The 25,401-nt window shown below is 49.4% G+C and overlaps 1 protein-coding gene across 4 annotated transcripts in view; it reads left to right on the top strand.

Moving 5' to 3' along the window:
• Positions 1-25,401, top strand: part of FNDC4 (fibronectin type III domain containing 4) — a 677,214-nt gene that overhangs the window by 171,406 nt on the left and 480,407 nt on the right. The gene's annotated exons all lie outside the window — the stretch shown is intronic.

Below are 25,401 nucleotides of genomic sequence, written 5' to 3'. Positions count from 1 at the left end.
AAAAGAGATTACAGAAACCAAGAGATTACAAGAGATTTGAGAACCAAGACAGAAGAAATCAAGAAACAAAGTAAAGAGCGTCTTGTTTGGAGTAACAGGCAAGCCAGCCCCACCAGTGTCCATGCCATCGGATGGCCCTACCACAGACACACAAATTCACGCATATACACACTCACACATAAACACACTCTCACCCGCAAGCACTCACACAGCATACATTTAAAAGCATTTTTTACTTACCTCAGCTGCCATGGAAGGGCATATTCCAGCTTATTCTATTCCATTTTTATTACACTATTAGTGAATAATATATTTTATTTATTCACTATTAGTGTAATAAAAAATTGACAGAAGGTAAAGAGTGGAGCCCCAGCTGCCCTTGTGTACCTGGCACTGAATTTGCCACCTCTGAGGCCAGGGGTCGCAAAGGCAGTGATAGGGGTACCAAAGGGCAAGCGAGGGGTCGCAGCGGCAACCCCTGGTGACCCCTTAATGATGTCCGTGTAGGTGAGGTAGGGAAGGATGTCAGTTAAAGAGAGATTGGTGAGGTACCCAGAAAGAAAGATACAAAAAAGTACATAAAGGAAGTCCGGAAAGAAAGCGGTACAGAGCCAGGTGAGGTTTTAGAGTGAGGTAGTGGGAGATGAAGAGAAGGAAATTTAGAAAGAAGAGAGCAGCAGGGTACACTGAGGGGGTAAGGTGTAAAGAGGGATAAGGTGACAAGAGAGGTGAGCTTGAGAGAGTAGAGGCATGCAAGAGGAGAGATAGCGAGGAAAGACTAGAGAGAAGCGAGGTAGAGGCAGGATTAAGGTAGAAATAGGACCAGACTGGGAAGAGGCATACAAAGGCAGCCATGTAAAGATGGTAGTGGCAGAGAGAAAGGGGGAGAGAGAGAAGTGTGAATGAAAGAAAGGAAGGTGAGGTGCAGAGACACAAGGGGCCCGATTCACAGAACTAACTTAAGACAAAATCCTAAACTTACTACCATTTTGGTATTCACAGAATGCACTTACTGCTTTTGGTATTCAAAGAATGCACTTACTGCTTTTGGTATTCACAGAATGCACTTACTACTTTTGGTATTCACAGAATGGATTTACGACTACTAACTTTACGTCCGCACTCGGGCCGGAAATTCCGGCCCGGAGGCAGAGCTCCCGGCCCGGAGGCGGGGCTTCCGGGCCGGAGGCGGAGCTTCCGGCCCAGAGGTGGAGATTTTGGCCATGGCTAAATCTCCACCACTGGCCGGAATCCCCACCTCCGGGCCAGAAGCTCCGCCTCCGGCCTGGAAGCCCCGTCTCCGGGCCTGAAGCTCCGCCTCCGGGCCGGAATTTCCGGCCCGAGTGCGGACGTAAAGTTAGTAGTCGTAAATCCATTCTGTGAATACCAAAAGTAGTAAGTGCATTCTGTGAATACCAAAAGTAGTAAGTGCATTCTGTGAATACCAAAAGTAGTAAGTTTAGGATTTTGTCTTAAGTTAATTCTGTGAATCGGGCCCAAGAAGTCTAGTAGAGACAGTGCAATGTGTGAACTGATAGGAAACATAAAATCATTGTCCAACTCCGCGTCTGCCTCAGGAGGGGTGTTTTTAATATAAAGCCAAGGGGCATATTATCAAGCGGCAGCGATAATTATCGCTGGCCGCTCTTAGCGAGAACTTATTTATCGCCGGCTATTGCTGGCAATTATCGCCATGCTATCGCTGTATCAACAACGCATAGGGCAATGGCGATAAGTTTCCAGAAATAGCGGTGTTTTCCATGGAACATCGCTGGTTTTCCAGCGGTGTTCCATGGAAAACGGCGATATCCTTGATGATAGGGCCTGTGGTCTTACCCACACAAACCACCCCCCATGTTAGGTGTGCCTTAGTCTGGAATTTAAGAGACGTTAAATTCCAGCGTTAAGGCCCAGTTAGCGCAAAAAAAATCAGCGCTAAACAGGACGGGGCTCCAAAGTAAATACAGCGAAGCACCGTTAGCGATATTTTATAATGTCGTTGAAAGTGGCCCGCCTACCTTGCATCTCATTAGCAGTGCGAGGCGAGGCAATAGGAAACCGGGCGATAAGGCAAGGACACACGCGCTAGCGTGTCCTTGTTAATAAAGTGATAAAATGATTGCCTCTTTTCGCCTGAAAACGGATGCTAAAGCGGCGATAATGTTATCGTCTGCCCTTGATAATATGCCCCCAAGTGTGTCTATCTCAGTAGAATGAGCTTTGAGCCAAAAACATGGGTGTTTTTACAGTGCCACGCCCACGTTCCACTCGTGTAATCTCTCCCTGTTGATGCAAAGTAGTGCAAAGGAGCTCCGAGCACAGTTTGTGCCTAGAAAAGGAAATCTGTCAACACAAGATACCCTTTGCACTGGAAAGTAAATCTCTTCCCCAGACTTTGTGACTCCACTGATGAGAGAGAGAGAGGAAATCTCACTTTAAAAGTAAAACGTGATCTCACCCAGGCATACATTACAGTGACTCGTTCAGCATTAGGGTTACCCTCTATGTTTTTTTGCAGACGATCATGCAGAAACAGTTTCATTTATCAATTGGAAATGATGGGGAGGGTTTGATGTTTGCTTCACGAGGCAGAGAGGCCTTTATCTTTGACCCCCATTCTGAACATGTTCTGAAGTGCAGGAAGTGATCATATGAGCTCATCTTTCTTTAGAAAGCTATCTCTTGACCTGGGAGTTCTGCAGGCTGGCTGGCTGGGTGGGTGCAGGGGGGGGCAAGCATTGTGATGGGGGTCCCGGGCCCCTCAAGGCCCCCACAGCCCAGGGACGGGCCCTGCTTGCCTTTACTTACCAAGCATGCTCGTGGCCAGATTCAGAGGGGAAGCTCTGTCCAGCTGGATATGTGATTCACAGGCTGTCCATTGCCCTTTCAGTCAGTGAACCCTTTCAGACTCTGATTGGCGTTTCAGCAGATGTTCTTCAACACTGGAGGACGTGGCCTTGGCACAGATCCATCCAACGAAGGGGCAGAACAGACGGTGGATGCCGGCCTCGTGGATTAGCCGCTGTGCTACTTGAAATGTGACAGGGCACAGCATCACCTGTTGCCTGTGCCAGATGAGGCCTAATATCCAGAGGGCAGCCCTGCTGCCATACTAAGTAGAAGGCCATCGTAATCCATCCCCTCATGTACCACATGGAACCGACTGACCACCAGCCACTTGTGGCATCAATGCACGGTGGCCACAGCACTCGCCACAATTATGGGACTCATGTACCACATGGATCAGACTGACCACAAGCCACTTGTGGCATCATTGCACTGTGGCCGCAGCACTCACCACAAGGATAGAACTGATGTACCACACAGAACCAACTGACCACAAGCCACTTGTGGACATAAATGCACGGTGGCCGCAGCACTCGCCCCAATTATGGGACTCATGTACCACACGGAACAGACTGACCACTAGCCACTTGTGGCATCAATGCTCGGTGGCCGCAGCACTCGCCACAATTATGGGACTCATGTACCACATGGAACAGACTGACCACTAGTCACTTGTGGTATCAATGCACAGTGGCTGCAGCACTCACCACGAGGACAGAACTCATGTACCACACAGAACCGACTGACCACAAGGCACTTGTGGTATCAACGCACGGTGACTGCTGCACTCACCACGAGGATAGAACTCATGTACCACATGGAACCGACTGACCACAAGGCACTTGTGGCATCAATGCACGGTGGCCGCAGCACTTGCCACAATTATGGGACTCATGTACCACATGGAACAGACTGACCACTAGTCACTTGTGGTATCAATGCACGGTGGCTGCAGCACTCACCACGAGGATAGAACTCATGTACCACACAGAACTGACTGACCACAAGGCACTTGTGGCATCAATGCATGGTTGCCACAGCACTCGCCACAATTATGGGACTCATGTACCACTTGGAACCGACTAACCACAAGCCACTTGTGGCATCAATGTACGGTGGCCATAGCACTTGCCACGAGGATAGAACTCATGTACCACACGGAAACAACTGACCACAAGCCTTTCAGACTCTGATTGGCGTTTCAGCAGATGTTCTTCAACACTGGAGGACGTGGCCTTGGCACAGATCTATCCAACGAAGGGGCAGAACAGACACCAGCCTCGTGGATTAGCCGCTGTGCTACTTGAAATGTGACAGGGCACAGCATCACCTGTTGCCTGTGCCAGATGACGCCTAACGTCCAGAGGGCAGCCAGGCACACAGACTGAGCAGAAGGCCATCGTTCTCCACCCCATCATGTGCCACACAGAACTGACTGACTACAAGCCACTTGTGGCATCAATGCAAGGTGAAACAATTGTGTGGGGAGCGCGTAGCCCGCGCTCCACTCCCAGACGCACTGCGTATTGAGGATACCAGATCCAACCAATTTTACTCCATTAACCCCTTCGCCGCGGCGGGAATTCCGCCGCGGCGCGGGGGGGTGCGGGGGGGCAGCGCGGCGGGCCTGTGCTCATGACGGAGCCGCTCCGTCATGAGCCACAGTTGAGCTGTGCTCATGACGGAACGGTTCCGTCATGACTCCGCCCATTTGCGTTGTCGCCCCGCACAGGCGGGGAAACAGCGCCGCGCAGGCGGAGCGGCCGCCGACAGGATTGCCATGACGGAACCGTTCCGTCATGAGCACACGGCAACCGTGGCTCATGACGGAACGGTTCCGTCATGAGCAGGGAAGGGGTTAAATCTTGCTCAACATTCATCCAGTTTTGTCCATAAAGTTTATCATGCGTTTTTCTTCTCCCAGCCAGTGACTATGTGATTGTTATACGAGGAGAACTAATCAGCCGGTGGTGAACACCGAGTAGGGAGAACGAAATGGTGTAAGCAGGTATGCACTGAATTTGATTTCAGGATTTAGATTTAAGCAGAACGTGCAACGCGCAACATTTTTGTTCACTTAATATACGAGGGTTTATCTAAATGGCATGCACCCGCTGGGAGAAAGGAAGGAAAGTGGCAGGAAAAATTGATAATGACACGAGGTTTAGTCTCCATACTCTATTGTGTTTATATAAGAGAGGGACTTGAGGTGGTAGAACATGGGGTTCAAACATTAGATAAATTCAAGTAATTCAATTAATCTGACTTAATGGGAAGTGTTGGTTTGAGCACAAAATGCTACACGCGCAAGATTAAATTACGATTTATGTGATTTTTAAAAGGCACAAAATATTAATGATAATCTTTGCAATTGTTGACTTTTAGTTACCCCTGACGAAGGGCTGGAAATTGGCCCGAAATGCATTGGGTTCTGAATAAAGAAATGCTGCACTGAACTACTTTTGTATTTGGATCATATTTCCGAAGAGGCCTGGATGGGCACACGTCAATATGAGAAGCATTCCAAATGCATGATGAGATATATGTGGATAAATGGGAGAAGAAAAACGCATGATAAACTTTATGGACAAAACTGGATGAATGTTGAGCAAGATTTAATGGAGTAAAATTGGTTGGATCTGGTATCCTCAATACGCAGTGCGTCTGGGAGTGGAGCGCGGGCTACGCGCTCCCCACACAATTGTTTCAAATTTGGATGCATTCAGGGCAATGCAAATCCCAGTTCTGCACGCAACAGCAAAAGTATGTTTAAAACATTACTGATTAAAAAATGAGCGAAAAACACGGAGTGCATACCACCCCCCACGTTGATCAATGCAAGGTGGCCACATCACTCGCCACGAGGATAGAACTCATGGTCGACACGAACAGACTGATCACAAGCCACTTGTGGCATCAATGCATGGTGGCTGCAGCAGTTGTCACGCGGATAGAACTCATGGACCACACGAACCGACTGATCACAAGCCACCTTTGGCATCAATGAACAGTGGCCGCAGCACTCGCCACAAGGATGTACCCCACAGAACTGACTCACCACAAGCCACTTGTGGCATCAATGCATGGTGGCCTCAGCACTTGCCACGTGGATAGAACTCATAGTCCACACAAACCGACTGATCACAAGCCACTTGTGGCATCAATGAAACCGGTTTCGGGCTAACAGCCCTCTTCAGCTAGGCTAGCTTGAATCCAGTGGCAAAGTGAACAAGGGACCCACGTCGGGGCATACCCTGCCAACTTAGGGCAAACAAAGCAAACACAAGGAGATGATGGACGGAGTGCTGAAACTTTCCAAACACTCACCCCCAGTCACAGATCTGGGTTGAATCCATCATCATTCTTTAGTTCACTTTGTCACCCCAGTTCAGACACAGCTATATGCAAATCAGTCTTGACCCTGTGCCTCATGGGAACAGTCCAGCCCGAACTACTGCCAAGCCATGTCTTCCCTGGACCGGAAACAAGCTTCCTAGGACCGGTTTCGGGGCTAACAGCCCTCTTCAGCCAGGCTAGCTTGAATCCAGTGGCAGAGTGAGCAAGGGACCCACGTCTGGCCATACCCTGCCAACTGATCACAAGCCGCTTGTGGCATCAACGCAGCACTCGCCATGAAGATAGAGCTCATGGTCAACACAAACCTACTGATCACAAGCCACTTGTGGCATCAATGCACAGTGGCAGCAGCACTCGCCACAAGGATGTACCCCGCAGAACTGACTCACCACAAGCCACTTGTGGCATCAATGCACAGTGGCCGCAGCAATCTCCACAAGGAAAGAACTCATGGTCCACATGGAACTGACTGACCACAAGCCACTTGTGGTATCAATGCACGGTGGCCGCAGCACTCGGCAGGAGGACAGAACCAAAGAGAACCAACTGACCACAAACCACTTGTGGCATCAATGCAGGGTGGCCGCAGCACTCGCCATGAGGAAAGAACTTATGTACCACAGGGAACCGACTAATCACAAGCCACTTGTGGCATCAATGCACGGTGGCCGCAGCACTCGCCACGAGGATAGAACTCATACACCACACAGCACCAACTGACCACAATCCACTTGTGGCATCAATGCAAGGTGGCCGAAGCCCTCGCCATGAGGATAGGACTCATGTACCACACAGAACTGACTTTCTACAAGCCACTTGTGACATCAATGCACGGTAGCGGCAGCACTCACCACGAGGATAGAACTCATGGTCCACATGGAACTGACTAACCACAAGCCACTTGTGGCATCTATGCACGGTGGCCATAGCACTCACCACGAGGATAGAACTCATGGTCCACATGGAACTGACTGACCACAAGCCACTTGTGGCATCTAAGCACGGTGGCCACAGCTCTTGCCACGAGGATACAACTCATGTACCACATGGAACCGACTGACTACAAGCCACTTGTGGCATCTATGCATGGTGGCCGCAGCACTCACCACAAGTATGGGACTCATGTACCACTTGGAACCAACTGACCACAAGCGACTTGTGGCATCAATGCACGGTGGCCGCAGCACTCACCATGAGGACAGAGCACTGCGTCCTTCCCCTATGGGTGTCCCAGCTGAGAACCCACCAGGAAAAGGCCCCCCTACGTTCTCTCTACCCCCAGACCTGACACACCAGTGGAATACGAAGAAGCGGACCCCAGAGAAGGCCAGATGTAGAAGTCGTTGCACCTTAATTTGAAGACGAATGCTTACAGGTCATCAAATAAGCACCTCGAACAGGCCGATGGAAGAATCTGCTTGAAAATAAACTTCTCAAATTTTGAAGGGGAGTAACGCAAGATAAGAACTTGGGTATCAGAGTAGCATGCTACTCACCTTGTAGTGCTTTGTGTGTCAGGAGGAGTAGTAAGCGCTGTATAAATGGAGTCGCAATAAAATAAAATACAGTGTTATGTACCCTGTGGCCAACCAAACATGGACAATCTCAATAGCACCTCTAGGTATTTATTCACTTATTTTTCTGTATAACACCAAGCTACACAAAGCTGCAAACTTGCTACTTCCACCTATTATAGCACTTAATAAGGTTGCTGTTTCTTTATAACTAGGTTTGCACTTTACAAGCACCCACCACAAATACATACATAATTCATGACTTGGTCGGCCTCGCTACAATCAATTAATCTCTCTTATAAATAATTGCGCGCCAACATGTAAACCAATTACGATCCCAGAGGGATCCATGTGAATTCATTGTTTACAAGTTCACCTTTACACAACAGTCCGTGTGTTATTAATGGCGACGGAAGATGCAGTGATTGCTCTTCCTCTGGAGACCACCATACCTCAGCGGTTGGGCCTGATACATAATGCCCCTAATCCTTATTACTCTCCCTGGGTGCTTGGCCGCATTGAATAGATGCTCTGTTAATCCAAAACAGGCCTTTAGTATGTCTGAAGATCAATTTTAAAGTATGTGGAGAATGGGCACCTGTGAGTAAATTTCTATACTGCGCATCTAGCCACATGGGCGGCGCAGACGTCCGTGATTCCATTGGAGTTTGAAAGCCGCACTAGTCAGCCCATAACGTCGAACGATAAAAAAATGTGGAGGGATTCTGGGAACATGCTGCACCGTCTTAATCTGCCAGATGACGCAGTTCACAGAGCCGGGTATAGGGTTTCAGATATTGTGGATTCAACTTCACGGCACCCCAAAGCAGAATGTCATTCTTATGGTGACTCCTGGCTGTCTCATGAACCTCAGGGCCATCGCATGGCCGGCTGGTTGTTTCAGAGCTATTGTTATCATTTTGCAGTCGTCGCGATCATCTTTTGTCAATGAGGCGTCTCATGGTCATGATTACATTTTATAGTTACTATGATCATTTCACTGTCATTGTGGTCATTGCGTGGCCATAGTGGCTGTTTCACGATCATCCTGGTTAACTCGAAGTCAACGTGTTTATCTCATGACCATCATGAATGTTTCATGATCATCGTGGTTAGCTCTAGGTCAACAGGTTCTTCACATGGCCATAGTGGCTGTTTCATGATCATCGTGGTTAGCTCTAGGTCAACGTGTTTATCTCATGACCATCATGACTGTTTCATGATCATTGTGGCTAGCGCTAGGTCAACAGGTTAATCACTTGGCCATAGTGGCTGTTTCATGATCATCATGGTTAACTCTAGGTCAACATGTTTATCTCATGACCATCATGACTGTTTCATGATCATCGTGGTTAGCTCTAGGTCAACGTGTTTATCTCATGACCATCATAACTGTTTCATGATCATCGTGGTTAGCTCTAGGTCAACGTGTTTATCCCATGACCATCATGACTGTTTCATGATCATCGTGGTTAGCTCTAGGTCAACGTGTTTATCTCATGACCATCATGACTGTTTCATGATCATCGTGGTTAGCTCTAGGTCAACGTGTTTATCCCATGACCATCATGCCTGTTTCATGATCATCGTGGTTAACTCTAGGTCAACAGGTTCATCTCATGGACATCATGGTAATCCCATGACCATTATGAGCACTTCATAGGTCATTGAATGGACATTCATCAAGGTCATCCCATGGTCATGACCATGTCATACTCACTTGGTCATCTTCATTACATCATGGCTGTTTCATGATCACCACGGTCATCCTGGTTTTCTCATGGTCAGCATGACAATCTCATGGTCATTGCCGCAATCTTATGAACATCATCGCCATCTCATGAATATTGTGGTCATATTTGGGAATGCTGGCTGTCTCATCATCCTAATGTTCATCCCATGGTATCGTGATCTAGCAGCGTATCCATTTGTGCTCTCCGGGAAGCGGTCTTGTTACACTGCCCCGCCTACATCAGACATCACCTCCTGCACACATCTGTCATTTTACCGGCTAGTTCAGATGGCAGGTTTTGCCCTTAATAGGGAAATTGATCTCATTAGTAATTTGCAATGAGGAGTAGATTTATTAATTGCTTTTCATTTTGGGTAAAAATAATCTCACCAAGAAAAGGTCGCACGTAAAGTGATGCAAGGCGGTCCACGAAGACTTATCGGTCTATGACCGATGCGGAATAGGATTTCGATTAGGCCATGAATTTGGTGAGGTCACCAGTGGGGAATGAGTGCAGGCGATGACAGGTATGGCAGGCGGTGGGCTGAGCGAAGGGGGAAAGAATGAGGGGTACAGTGCATGTATTACTAACACACAGACACACACTCATTCCCCCGTAACTCTCCTCCTCCGTACATACTTCAAGGGAACCTAGGACGTTCTAGCGCACATTCTAAACCACATCCGCCTGCAAAATTGAGCTGTGAGCTAGAGGTACAGATAAGTGTGGGAAATGCATTGCAAAATGTTTGTGAATAGCAACAGAGCAGTGGTTCGGTGGGCGGCCACCTCCTTCGTATTGTGCACACCTTAAAAATGCGTTCTGCATCCACCCACATTCTTTGACTAAAGCAAAACAAATTATAAGGATATATCTTGAACATGAATTCATAGGATAAAGAGTTATATAGGAAAAAATAGACTAAAAACATAGATTGCAAATACATCAGTTGCCAAGTATCTACTAGGCATAGATAGCTTCCTACTACATCCTCAAGCTGCTTTCAATGCCGAAATGTAACTACTCTCTGCCCCTCCTGCGTGACATTACTATCAAACTGTGGTAATAGGTGCTTGTTGAATCTGCTATAGTGAATTATTTATGTAAGTAGATATGCTGGTAATAAGTGTTTTTGAATATGGTTTTTGCATAGTATGTTGTTAGGTCTGGCTTGTCAATGCCGCGGTCTGCATGACGTATTGTTAACTACTCTTTAAAATACACATAGAGTGGACTTCGGCTCCACCCAGAGCAGTATTTCTTTCTCACCTCATGCTATTGGCTGTTCAGTGCATCATTCCACCTTCCAGGAAGGGCTTCCATTGGAAGGCGTGACGGACTATTTCACATCTTAAAAGTGCTCTCAGTCATGACATTGGCGTCATATTCAATTATTCACCTCCCAAATGCATTCTATACAGAAACCAATCCTTTTTTGCTGCTTTTTTTTGCAGCACCAGCAAAGCCACTATGACAGGATTTATTGGAATAACATGCATGTGTGAATGAAACACACGAAAACAGCATCTGTGAATACTTGTGTTTACACATGTTGGTACATAAAATCCAGACCTGTTGGCTTTGCCAATGCTTGTTTCATAATCTGTTTTCACATTCTACTACTAGAGTAAGGAGATGCATTTTATTGCCTTGAGGATCAGTACTGTTCTTTTGTTCTTCGCTAGGGGAGGCATGTTCCTACCTCTAATTCACTTTAGTACAATCTACCGGACATCGAGAGTATGTATCTATTTTAAACAAGCACGTCGAGAGCCCATCTCTTGGGAGAGTGTTTTATAATGCAGGAAATGGAATCCTACGCTCCGCGAGACCTCTCTAAAGAACATCAATGTAAATCCGATCGTGTGTGCTCTGCGGCGCCATTATTGGTTTATCCAAATAATTATATAGCTGCGGCATGGTACATTAGCTCTGCGAAATGCGGAGATATCCATCGCAGAGGTGCCTTAATGAAGTCAGTTCCAACCTCATCGCAACCAATTTACCCAATTGATACAGCAATTTATTTTTTAGATATAAATTGTTCTAATCTTCTAAAACGTCTAATATGTAAGACCAAATAGAAGCCGTCCATATAACACAGTCATTACCATTTCAACCACCATTTGCAAAAGATCCAGTTGACCCATTACAAATGGTGTCCCCTTGTAATATCAAGGTTTTTAAGACATTGCATTTTGTTGGTGAAGTTGACCAAACACAAGCAGAATACATCTGTTTCCAGGGTGGGTATATCTAAAATTGATGGTAGTGAAGGAAATGTTGTTACGTTTTTACAAATTTTATGTAAACGCAACCCTGTAGATCCTTCATGGCTCTTTGGCAGGCGTCCCCCTGGACCAGCTTACCAATACTGGGCTGACGGAACAGACAAGTTAGAACCGATGCATTTTCAACAACCTACCCAGAAATAATGCGTACCGGGCACGTAACAATGCAAAGACTGGTGTATTTTATTTATTGTTGGTGAGTTATGGCATCCTTTCACCACAAGTGTGTGTGCACAAGAAACCCACACTGTTATTAGAATACTCACAACTTACAGGATTCAGATGTGCTCCTCTCTGACAAGCCCGCGTGTAACCTCTGCATAGTACCAGACTATCATAGACGAAATATAGTCCTACAGAAATATTGTGACCTACATAATCGACTACCAAAATCCCGAGAAGGTCTTATATATGAACATGTTTGTATGTATGCATGTTATGATTAGCAAGTGTTTGTTCCTATTGTTATCTCCGAATCGTCAAGTACATCAATGTGGAGTTGAAAACAGCAGATCTACACATACCTCAATATATTTACCATCACAATGTTTCAGTTGTTGGGATTTTGATGGTAATCCTTTTGTAGGACAATATGTATCTCCTCAATATTCTGACATGGAACCAATCCTCTGTGTCAACAGTGGAAAATACACCATGTTACCAGACTTCACTTCATTGTAAAGCCCCTCGTGGTCTTAAATCCGTAATTCCTGATGCTCTGCCTTAGGATGTGGAATTTAAATTGCAGAATGCTTCTGTTGTGTGCAAGCAAAAGGGTGTGCAGCTCCACTTCGGGTGTCGTGAATGGGGAAAAAAGACCAGCGTAATCGCAAACCTGTATTTTGCAATTGTATGCGACAGAGGTGCAATATTTGTCTTGTACAATCAAATCCCTCCGGCCTGGGCGATGACATTTGATGTGGGATCATTGACACGGGAAGGGTATTTCCCATAGCAGCAATTTTTATTCTGCCGACTGAGCAGACTCTGTTCCACGATTGTGTACAAAAGGTAAAGCACCTTCAGAAATGTATCCTGCTGTGGACACCGAAATAAAGACGCGTCAACTGAGCCGGAAAATTCAATATCGCCTGTGGTTTGAATGGATAAAACGTGCCATCAAGCACAGCGGAGGTACAAATCTCCATGGCGGATCAGGCGCACAAGGAAGCCGGAAACACATGAATGGTATCGCGAGAGAAGGGGGCAGACGGTTCAAGAACACTTGTTTCAGCATGCTGATATTCCTGAAATCAAGAGATGCCTCTTGACACAGAGGGAATCTCCACTACTGATGCTGTACTATGATATGGAAACAAGGACCAAACATTGTCCTACTCTCCTCCTTTAAATAAGGGTTGGATGCCAAGGGAGTCTTCAATATAGTACTTCTTTAGTTTCTATGACATAGAAACAATGGAAATACTTTAATGAAGGCTCCCTTGCTGCCTGACCTTCTTTTGACATATAAACAAAAAGGGATGGTAATGATGGCAAATGAGACTTCTGTATAGCAGGTTTTCATTTCTATAAAACTGAAAAGAAAAATACCGGGGCCAGGCAGCAATTAAGAGAAGCCGCTGGGTGGGAATGGCAGGTGGGAGAAACACGGAGCCCACAAGGGACGAATGGGTGGCAGAGCGATACAAGAGGGTGGTGGGTGAGCGAATGTGGAATTCAAAGGATAAGGAAGGAGGAGTGAGAGGAGCAATGAGCATGCAGGAAAGGAGTGACAGGCGGTGGATAATCGATTGGGTGGCTGGTGGGGAAGCGAACATGTAGTGGTGAGTACTGGGTTGATATTTGTGGCACCCAAAATTACTTGTGGGACCTTGGTGTGTCTTTGCATTCTCCATTCTTGGTTGGAATGTTTTAAATATACCATTGTCAGTTGCTGTTTTTACTACAGAGCAGCTGGCATTCTGTGATCAGGGGCCATTGCTGTTACACTGGTCCTGCTCTACAACTCTTGCTGGCATGTCCACAGCCCTGTAGTACTTGTGCGTAGAAGAGTAGGTCAGCGGTTTCATGCTGGCAGCTCTTGGCACTGATGAATTGTTGAGAGGAGCTTTTTGCAAGTGTATTTGATGGTGTGCTAGAGAGACACTGTCCACTTTTACCTGAAACTGGTTCTAGCTGGTTTAATGCAGAATCCTAGAGAGAGCGAGTCGAGGGCTCAGGTGGTGAAGATTGAACCCCACCTTCACACTGTACTTCTGCATACTCAAGGATTCAACATATGTATCCCCTCTAGAGGGACATTTACAAGCATTAGTCAAAGAAGTCTGATGAACTTACAATGACATCAGAGCTCTTCTATCAGTTATTTACTCCCTCTCTTTGATCCGTCCCGATGAACTGGGACACACCGTCTTTAAGTAAACATCTCTCATGGTAAATAGCAATGGCGGCCGTTAGCTGGGAAAATCGGTGGCGCGGGGAAATAAAAAAGATTACACTTACCCGAAAACCCCACTTCCGCCGCCTCGCCGCCTCTTCAGCTCCAATGCAACGATTCTCACACACGCTCCCAGAGTGCCCTGCGCCAATCCAGATGCTACTCTCATGCTGGTATTACCCAGCATGAGAGGAGCGTAGGGATTGGGCGTACTGGGCTGGTTGCATGCTCCAACAGGGACTGGGAGCCTGTACTCGTGAGCCCTGTGGATATCTCCAAGCAGCAGCTTGAAGATATCCAAGTATGCAAGTTGGTTTTGCTGGCCGTGGACGGCCGGCCAAACCTACATGTGCACTGGCAGTGCCTGAGGTCACCACTCCTCCTGCTGCCGGAAGCCCCGCCCTCAAGACTCAGCGGCAGCTTATAAAATGATAATAAAGTAGTTTTATGAACTGCTTTATTATGATTTTATTTGACGTGCGTCTGCTGGTTCCAGCAGTGGGCCGACGCTCCTCCTCCATAACTGAGGAGCCGCCACCGGTATAAAGTTCACTGCAGAGTTTGCAGGCAGAGTTGGCTGGTGTTCTGTGGTTGCTTGTGTTTCTCCCTTCTCTTATAGTATTTCCTGGAGGCTGCTGTCCCACTGGATTGTAATGCTGTCAGGGGACATTCCAAGTGTTCTGTACAGCATTTGGTTACTTGCTCTTCCAGCACCTGACAGTGATGTGCATGTGGGTCACTTTCCTTCATTTGACCTCAGACTTTACAGGTGTGTTATGGATACAGAGCAGCGTGGGCCACCTCCCCAGCTCCGATCCGCCCCAATAAATTGGGCAGTGCTTTTGCCTGCAGAGTGCTTGTTTGCAGATGCAGTTATTATTAATATCTGAGAGCCCACCCATGCCCCATCCTTCATGTCTATGAACCAGCATTAGACAGAGGACGCTCTTGGACAGTTCTAGCCTTACTTTCCAGGTACTCTGATGTACACTGGAGGCCTCATTTACAATTGTTTCCTGTAGGGCAGCACTGCAGTCCTTCCTTCTGACCTGCCCTACGCCAAAAGAAAAGGGCAGAAATGCACTGCTATCTATCAGATACGGTACATTCCTGTCTATTCCCCTGCATTGGCACACAATTGGCTGCCTTGTGCCAATGCAGAAACCCTTGCGCCATGGTTGAAGGGTGTCTGCATGTTAGGGATGATTGTTTTTGTGGCGAAAGGGACACCTTCCTGCACAAAAACAATTGAAGGAGGCGTTTTCCTCTTTCTATGTGTGCTGAAGAATGCAGCACACATAAAAAGAGGAAAAGACGAGGAGAAAATGGGTCCCCTGGGGAGGCGTAGGCTTTTGAAAGATTCCCAGGTTTACAGCTTGTTGTAAATCTGGGAAGGGGTCAAATGCCATGAGTGTTACGAGGGAACACCCACAGTAATGCCCATGGCACGCCTCCCCATCGCAGGGTGAGGCAATACAGAGACTTGCCCTGCATTGCCTCACTCCATATCTACAAGGCCATGAAAAGCAACACAGCGTGGCTTTACGTGGCCTTGTAGATAGGGCAGGGCCCTGTGCACCACTGGAACGTCATTAAATTGACTTTTCAGCAGTGCACGGGGGGCATATTTACAATATTTTGGCCTAGGTCTGCACCGCAGGCCTTTTAGCTGAGCTGCCCTATGTCAAAAGAAAAGGTCAGGAATTCACCATGTCCTTTCTGCCAATGCCGGTGCAGAAACTGCTGCCTAGTGCCAATGTGTTGTTGGCATGATTGTTTGTGTGCTGGAAGAGACACCTTCCTGCACAAAAATAATCAAAAGAGGCATTTTCCTTATAAATGTAAGCATTTCTCCTTGTTACGCCTGCTTTGGGAAGGTGTTAGTTTCACGGCCTCCCCAGATTTACACTACGTTGTAAATCTGCGGCAGTGTCGAAAATCATGGGTGTTGAATGGGAACACCTTCAGCAACACCCATGGAACGCCCCTTCCACGCAATGTAGGGCATTGCCTTACTCCGTATTTACAAGTCCTTGAAAAGCCATGCAGGGGGCTTTGAGTGGCCTTGTAAATAGGGGCCGGCACACTGCGCCTCCGGACCGCCACAAAAGTGTGACACTCCGGCAGCGTAAAAGTTCTGCAGGGACATTTTAAAATGCCCCAAAGTTATTCCTCCCCTGGGGTGGTGTAGGGTTTTGACGCATTCTTAGGTTTAGAGCTTGGTGTAAATCTGGGAATGTGTCAAATGCCATGAGTGTTACGTGGAAACACCCACCATAATGCGCACGGCACGCCTCCCCATCGTAGTGTGAGGCAACACAGTGACTTTCTCTGTGCTAGCTCACTCCATATCTACAAGGCCTTGAAAAACCATGCAGGGGGCTTTGAGTGGCCTTGTAAATATGGGCCGGCACACTGCACCTCCGGACCGCCACAATAGTGACACTCCGGCAGCATAAAAGTGCTGCTGGGGCATTGTGAAATGCCCCAAAGTTATTCCTCCCCTGGGGTGGTGTAGGGTTTTGACGCATTCCCAGGTTTAGAGCTTGGTGTAAATCTGGGAATGTGTCAAATGCCATGAGTGTTACGTGGAAACACCCACCATAATGCTCACGGCACGCCTCCCCATCGTAGTGTGAGGCAACACAGTGACTTTCTCCGTGCTAGCTCACTCCATATCTACAAGGCCTTGAAAAACCACACAGGGTGCTTTACGTGGCTTTGTAGAAATGGCTAAGCCCTGTGGTAAAAAGTGACTTTTCTGGGGTGCACAGGGCTTGTAAATGAGTCCCTGGATGTGCTTGTTCTGACCCCCCAGGTGTCCAAAGTCTGAAATGCTCAACCTCTGCATTTTAAGAAGGAATCTGAACCTTTTTCTGATGATTTGGTTCAAGAAAATCACAATTTTGGTGTTTCTCTAGTTTACCTGCAGGTCCATGTTGTCCAGTGCACCCACAGAAGATTGCTCATGCTGGGGTCCTTCCTTGGGGGGCACTAGGCTGTCTTGGTCATCTGTATACAAAAGACATTGAGCCTCAGACCTCCCTGCAGCACCAGCTGCCCTGGACATGTGCAGAAACCCAGGGCATGGGGAGGGCTAGGAAGAAAAGTGGGATGATGAGCAGGGGACTGGAAGAGAAAGTGGAGAGGCGGAGCATGTTTACCGCTCACTGAGATGAGGGGGGAGCTGGAAGTGAGAGAGGAGAGGCGGAGAATGTTTACCACTCAGTGGGATGAGGGGGGCTGGAAGTGAGAGAGGAGAGGCGGAGCATGTTTACCGCTCAGTGGGATGAGGGGGGCTGTAAGTGGGAGAGGAGAGGCAGAGCATGTTTACCGCTCAGTGGGATGAGGGGGGAGCTGGAAGTGAGAGGAGAGGCGGAGCATGTTTACCGCTCAGTGGGATGAGGGGGGAGCTGGAAGTGAGAGAGGAGAGGCGGAGCATGTTTACCACTCAGTGTGTTGAGGGGTGCTGGAAGTGAGAGAGGAGAGGCAGAGCATGTTTACCACTCAGTGGGATGAGGGGGGCTGGAAGTGAGAGAGGAGAGGCGGAGCATGTTTACCGCTCAGTGGGATGAGGGGGGAGCTGGAAGTGAGAGAGGAGAGGCGGAGCATGTTTGCCGCTCAGTGGGATGAGGGGGGAGCTGGAAGTGAGAGAGGAGAGGTGGAGCATGTTTACCGCTCAGTGGGATGAGGGGGGCTGGAAGTGAGAGAGGAGAGGCGGAGCATGTTTACCGCTCAGTGGGATGAGGGGGGCTGTAAGTGGGAGAGGAGAGGCAGAGCATGTTTACCGCTCAGTGGGATGAGGGGGGAGCTGGAAGTGAGAGGAGAGGCGGAGCATGTTTACCGCTCAGTGGGATGAGGGGGGAGCTGGAAGTGAGAGAGGAGAGGCGGAGCATGTTTACCGCTCAGTGGGATGAGGGGGGCTGGAAGTGAGAGAGGAGAGGCAGAGCATGTTTACCGCTCAGTGGGATGAGGGGGGAGCTGGAAGAGAGAGAGGAGAGGCGGAGCATGTTTACCGCTCAGTGGGATGAGGGGGGCTGGAAGAGAGAGAGGAGAGGCGGAGCATGTTTACCGCTCAGTGGGATGAGGGGGGAGCTGGAAGTGAGAGAGGAGAGGCGGAGCATGTTTACCGCTCAGTGGGATGAGGGGGGAGCTGGAAGTGAGAGAGGAGAGGCGGAGCATGTTTACCACTCAGTGTGTTGAGGGGTGCTGGAAGTGAGAGAGGAGAGGCAGAGCATGTTTACCACTCAGTGGGATGAGGGGGGCTGGAAGTGAGAGAGGAGAGGCGGAGCATGTTTACCGCTCAGTGGGATGAGGGGGGAGCTGGAAGTGAGAGAGGAGAGGCGGAGCATGTTTGCCGCTCAGTGGGATGAGGGGGGAGCTGGAAGTGAGAGAGGAGAGGTGGAGCATGTTTACCGCTCAGTGGGATGAGGGGGGCTGGAAGTGAGAGAGGAGAGGCGGAGCATGTTTACCGCTCAGTGGGATGAGGGGGGCTGTAAGTGGGAGAGGAGAGGCAGAGCATGTTTACCGCTCAGTGGGATGAGGGGGGAGCTGGAAGTGAGAGGAGAGGCGGAGCATGTTTACCGCTCAGTGGGATGAGGGGGGAGCTGGAAGTGAGAGAGGAGAGGCGGAGCATGTTTACCGCTCAGTGGGATGAGGGGGGCTGGAAGTGAGAGAGGAGAGGCAGAGCATGTTTACCGCTCAGTGGGATGAGGGGGGAGCTGGAAGAGAGAGAGGAGAGGCGGAGCATGTTTACCGCTCAGTGGGATGAGGGGGGCTGGAAGAGAGAGAGGAGAGGCGGAGCATGTTTACCGCTCAGTGGGATGAGGGGGGAGCTGGAAGTGAGAGAGGAGAGGCGGAGCATGTTTACCGCTCAGTGGGATGAGGGGGGAGCTGGAAGTGAGAGAGGAGAGGCGGAGCATGTTTACCGCTCAGTGGGATGAGGGGGGAGCTGGAAGTGAGAGAGGAGAGGCGGAGCATGTTTACCACTCAGTGTGTTGAGGGGTGCTGGAAGTGAGAGAGGAGAGGCAGAGCATGTTTACCACTCAGTGGAATGAGGGGGGCTGGAAGTGAGAGAGGAGAGGCGGAGCATGTTTACCGCTCAGTGGGATGAGGGGGGAGCTGGAAGTGAGAGAGGAGAGGCGGAGCATGTTTACCGCTCAGTGGGATGAGGGGGGAGCTGGAAGTGAGAGAGGAGAGGTGGAGCATGTTTACCGCTCAGTGGGATGAGGGGGGCTGGAAGTGAGAGAGGAGAGGCGGAGCATGTTTACCGCTCAGTCAGATGAGGGGGGAGCTGGAAGTGAGAGAGGAGAGGCGGAGCATGTTTACCGCTCAGTGGGATGAGGGGGGAGCTGGAAGTGAGAGAGGAGAGGCGGAGCATGTTTACCGCTCAGTGGGATGAGGGGGGCTGGAAGTGAGAGAGGAGAGGCAGAGCATGTTTACCGCTCAGTGGGATGAGGGGGGAGCTGGAAGAGAGAGAGGAGAGGCGGAGCATGTTTACCGCTCAGTGGGATGAGGGGGGAGCTGGAAGTGAGAGAGGCGGAGCATGTTTACCGCTCAGTGGGATGAGGGGGGAGCTGGAAGTGAGAGAGGAGAGGCAGAGCATGTTTACCGCTCAGTGGGATGAGGGGGGCTGTAAGTGGGAGAGGAGAGGCGGAGCATGTTTACCGCTCAGTGGCATGAGGGGGGAGCTGGAAGTGAGAGAGGAGAGGCGGAGCATGTTTACCGCTCAGTGGGATGAGGGGGCTGGAAGTGAGAGAGGAGAGGCAGAGCGTGTTTACCGCTCAGTGGGATGAGGGGGGAGCTGGAAGTGAGAGAGGAGAGGCGGAGCATGTTTACCGCTCAGTGGGATGAGGGGGGAGCTGGAAGTGAGAGAGGAGAGGCGGAGCATGTTTACCACTCAGTGGGATGAGGGGGGCTGGAAGTGAGAGAGGAGAGGCAGAGCATGTTTACCGCTCAGTGGGATGAGGGGGGAGCTGGAAGTGAGAGAGGAGAGGCAGAGCATGTTTACCGCTCAGTGGGATGAGGGGGGCTGTAAGTGGGAGAGGAGAGACAGAGCATGTTTACCGCTCAGTGGCATGAGGGGGGAGCTGGAAGTGAGAGCGGAGAGGCGGAGCATGTTTACTGCTCAGTGGGATGAGGGGGGCTGGAAGTGAGAGAGGAGAGGCGGAGCATGTTTACCGCTCAGTGGGATGAGGGGGGAGCTGGAAGAGAGAGAGGAGAGGCGGAGCATGTTTACAGCTCAGTGGGATGAGGGGGGAGCTGGAAGTGAGAGAGGAGAGGCGGAGCATGTTTACCGCTCAGTGGGATGAGGGGGGAGCTGGAAGTTAGAGAGGAGAGGCGGAGCATGTTTACCACTCAGTGGGATGAGGGGGGCTGGAAGTGAGAGAGGAGAGGTGGAGCATGTTTACCGCTCAGTGGGATGAGGGGGGCTGGACGTGAAAGAGGAGAGGCGGAGCATGTTTACCGCTCAGTGGGATGAGGGGGGCTGGAAGTGAGAGAGGAGAGGCGGAGCATGTTTACCGCTCAGTGGGATGAGGGGGGCTGGAAGTGAGAGAGGAGAGGCGGAGCATGTTTACCGCTCAGTGGGATGAGGGGGGAGCTGGAAGAGAAAGAGGAGAGGCGGACCATGTTTACCGCTCAGTGGGATGAGGGGGGAGCTGGAAGTGAGAGAGGAGAGGCGGAGCATGTTTACCGCTCAGTGGGATGAGGGGGGAGCTGGAAGTGAGAGAGGAGAGGCGGAGCATGTTTACCACTCAGTGGGATGAGGGGGGCTGGAAGTGAGAGAGGAGAGGCAGAGCATGTTTACCGCTCAGTGGGATGAGGGGGGAGCTGGAAGTGAGAGAGGAGAGGCGGAGCATGTTTACCGCTCAGTGGGATGAGGGGGCTGGAAGTGAGAGAGGAGAGGCGGAGCATGTTTACCGCTCAGTGGGATGAGGGGGGGCTGGAAGTGAGAGAGGAGAGATGGAGCATGTTTACCGCTCAGTGGGATGAGGGGGGAGCTGGAAGTGAGAGAGGAGAGGCGGAGCATGTTTACCGCTCAGTGGGATGAGGGTGGAGCTGGAAGTGAGAGAGGAGAGGCGGAGCATGTTTACCGCTCAGTGGGATGAGGGGGGAGCTGGAAGTGAGAGAGGAGAGGTGGAGCATGTTTACCGCTCAGTGGGATGAGGGGGGCTGGACGTGAGAGAGGAGAGGCGGAGCATGTTTACCACTCAGTGTGTTGAGGGGTGCTGGAAGTGAGAGAGGAGAGGCAGAGCATGTTTACCACTCAGTGGGATGAGGGGGGCTGGAAGTGAGAGAGAAGAGGCGGAGCATGTTTACCGCTCAGTGGGATGAGGGGGGAGCTGGAAGAGAGAGAGGAGAGGCGGACCATGTTTACCGCTCAGTGGGATGAGGGGGGAGCTGGAAGTGAGAGAGGAGAGGCGGAGCATGTTTACCGCTCAGTGGGATGAGGGGGGAGCTGGAAGTGAGAGAGGAGAGGCGGAGCATGTTTACCACTCAGTGGGATGAGGGGGGCTGGAAGTGAGAGAGGAGAGGCGGAGCATGTTTACCGCTCAGTGGGATGAGGGGGGAGCTGGAAGTGAGAGAGGAGAGGCAGAGCGTGTTTACCACTCAGTGGGATGAGGGGGCTGGAAGTGAGAGAGGAGAGGCGGAGCATGTTTACCTCTCAGTGGGATGAGGGGGGGCTGGAAGTGAGAGAGGAGAGATGGAGCATGTTTACCGCTCAGTGGGATGAGGGGGGAGCTGGAAGTGAGAGAGGAGAGGCGGAGCATGTTTACCGCTCAGTGGGATGAGGGTGGAGCTGGAAGTGAGAGAGGAGAGGCGGAGCATGTTTACCGCTCAGTGGGATGAGGGGGGAGCTGGAAGTGAGAGAGGAGAGGTGGAGCATGTTTACCGCTCAGTGGGATGAGGGGGGCTGGACGTGAGAGAGGAGAGGCAGAGCATGTTTACCACTCAGTGTGTTGAGGGGTGCTGGAAGTGAGAGAGGAGAGGCAGAGCATGTTTACCACTCAGTGGGATGAGGGGGGCTGGAAGTGAGAGAGGAGAGGCGGAGCATGTTTACCGCTCAGTGGGATGAGGGGGGAGCTGGAAGTGAGAGAGGAGAGGCGGAGCATGTTTACCGCTCAGTGGGATGAGGGGGGAGCTGGAAGTGAGAGAGGAGAGGTGGAGCATGTTTACCGCTCAGTGGGATGAGGGGGGCTGGAAGTGAGAGAGGAGAGGCGGAGCATGTTTACCGCTCAGTCAGATGAGGGGGGAGCTGGAAGTGAGAGAGGAGAGGCGGAGCATGTTTACCGCTAAGTGGGATGAGGGGGGAGCTGGAAGTGAGAGAGGAGAGGCGGAGCATGTTTACCGCTCAGTGGGATGAGGGGGGAGCTGGAAGTGAGAGAGGAGAGGCGGAGCATGTTTACCGCTCAGTGGGATGAGGGGGGCTGGAAGTGAGAGAGGAGAGGCGGAGCATGTTTACCGCTCAGTGGGATGAGGGGGGAGCTGGAAGTGAGAGAGGAGAGGCGGAGCATGTTTACTGCTCAGTGGGATGAGGGGGGCTGGAAGTGAGAGAGGAGAGGCGGAGCATGTTTACCGCTCAGTGGGAGTAACGGGGGGGCTCAAATTAAGCAGATGCTTGATCACTGAGAGAAACAGGAGGCTCAAGACAGGCACAGAAAGAAGGACCTGTATATAGACGGGTCACAACGGGCAGCGGGCAAAAGGAAATGGGCATTATGGCATAGGTTCCACAAAGAGAAATGGCACAGTGACAGGAAGTAAAGAGAAAGACAGGTGCACAGATAGACCTGGGCACAAAGAGATAGGGAAGAGGGATGCAGAGGAAGAGAGGCACGTGTACAGATAATATATCATAAAAGACGAAGCCTGAAGACAGGACCACAGAGACAGTTGCACACAGAGACAAGAAACAAGCAGACAACACAGAAAAAATAGAAAACAAACAGATAAGAGTCACAGAGCAGCAGCGTCTGGTAGGGGCGGTGGCAGTGGGGCGGGGGAAGATGGGGGCAGTAGGATATAAATAAAAAATAAAACTTACCTGCTGGTCGCCGTTGCCTGCAGCAACCTTGCCTCAGCAGGAACAGGAAGCACTCAGGCTTCCAGACTTCCCTAGCCAATCACAATGCTGCTGATTGCAGCATCGTGATTGGCCTGAGCACCGTGGTTAGGCGGTCAGAGAGGGAGTGGAAGCCTGAGCATGTTCTCCACCCAGGCTGTAATGCAGGCTGGGTGGAGAACATTCAAAGTGCGCATGACTATTGGACCAGCTCAGACGGCCGGCACAACAGTCATGCGCACTTTAGGTGCAGCATCAGTCACTCCTCCTCCCTGTGACGCGGGGAGCCCAGCCCTGCCCCTTCCTAACCTAGTGGCAAATCCAATATAAAAATAAAATGATAATACCGCTCCATTCTTATCACTTTATTTTTTCCTTTGCACTGGTGAGGCGACGCTCCTCCGCCTTAGTGGAGGAGCCGCCGCTGGCACAGAGACAGGTGCACAAAGAGACAGGAAACAAACAGGTGATCCAGTGGAAGCGTTTTTTACACTTACTCCAAATGTGGTTTTGTTTGCTCATTATTCTGCACTCGTTTTATCCTCCAATCATGCGGGGCCCTCTACGCATAGATGCTCAATTCAAATTAATTTACCAGAGAGGCAATGATCCTCTGATAAATCTTTCTCCACAGATAGGAGGGGTGGAAATTAGGTTGTCTAAACTCACTCTTAGCTGTCCAATGAAGACCATAAATTGACAGCCAACTCACAAGTTAGAAATCAATTTTAAATACAGCACTCTCGGGACCATACTGTAAACACAAAGAATAGCAACTGGAAGTCCCAACCTCCTGAAGAAGTTAAGACGAGTAAGAATCATACAAACCAATAACTGCAGCCGGTGCACAGAATAAGAGAAGCAACGCCTGGTGTGCCGGCCTTTGGGATTTCTGCTCCATAAGTTCTTTGGTAAGTCCTAGAGGTGTCGCATCTCACACCATCGAAAGTCCATCAAATGGCTCATAGTCACATAATGTCACCTAAAATGATTGGAACATCAAGCTGGTTTCCCATGTTTGTCAGGAGAAACAAACCTTTGTGAATCCACACAGGCCTAATGTTGCTAAAATAAATACAACGCTGCAGTTTACAGTCACAGCTAAAATTCTATTCCCACAGGAATATTTTGCTGTGACTGTTTGAAAAAGAAATGAACTATGTCAAGGGACAGAAGTGTACAGAACAAACAAGTTACATTCCATCTTTGCAAAGAGCGATCCTTTGTTTTCAATTAGAGGAAAGGCCAATACCAGTGAAACAGAAGGCCTCTAAGTCAGCATCGCATAGTTAAATGGAATAAGCTTTAACTCTACCTTATTTGCAATGAATTTAAATCAATTCACATATAATGTACAAACATTCACAAATATTATTACATGAAATGTCTAACGTTACAAATATCCTACTACCACAAATGTTTCGCATTAATCTCATAAATGCACGTTTTTCAAAGTTCAAAATGTGAATCTCATTTGAATGTGTTCATTTTCTATACCATCTCTAATATCATTCTGTAAAATATCAAGTTGATATTTCATTGTTCACATTTGATGCATATTAATAGCAGGCGCCATATTACTAAACCACTCCAGTTTAGCACAAACCTCCATTTATAAGCGTAAGTTTCATTGGTGCAACTTCATTTGTATGTATTAATGTTATTCTACATGTTTTCTTCATCTCGTTTTTAAAATACATACTTTTACAATGCTTCTACGGCATGTATCCCTATCTATGCGTGTAATGTAAACTGTCAACTTCTTCCTGTGTTCTACCTATAAATGTGTTGTGTATTATGTTTCTCAAAATCCGACTGCAACACAAAAGAAAGAACAAGCAAAGAGACATGGGGCACAGAGACAAGTGCTCAAAGAGACAGGAAACAAAAAAATAAGCAACACAGAGAAAGACAGGAGTACAAGCATGCATGGAACATGGAGGCTGGAGCACAAAGAGACAGTAAAAAAACAGGCAACAGAAAAAAGAGAAAACAAACAGACACATGCGACAGAGATAGGCGCACAAAAAGACAGGCAATAAACAGGCAACTCAGAGAAAGAGAAAACAAACAGGCACGAGGGACAGGTGCAAAAAAGACACCACAGAGGAAGAGAGGAGAGCAAACGGATATCGGACACGGAGACAGGTGCACAAAGAGACACGAAACAAACAAAACACACAGGGAAAAGAGAAAA

Source organism: Triturus cristatus, chromosome 6, assembly GCF_964204655.1.
Source record: "Triturus cristatus chromosome 6, aTriCri1.1, whole genome shotgun sequence".
NCBI lineage: Eukaryota > Metazoa > Chordata > Amphibia > Caudata > Salamandridae > Triturus > Triturus cristatus.
The sequence above is the reverse complement of the archived record's forward strand: the minus strand, read 5'-3'. Positions and strand labels throughout refer to the sequence as shown.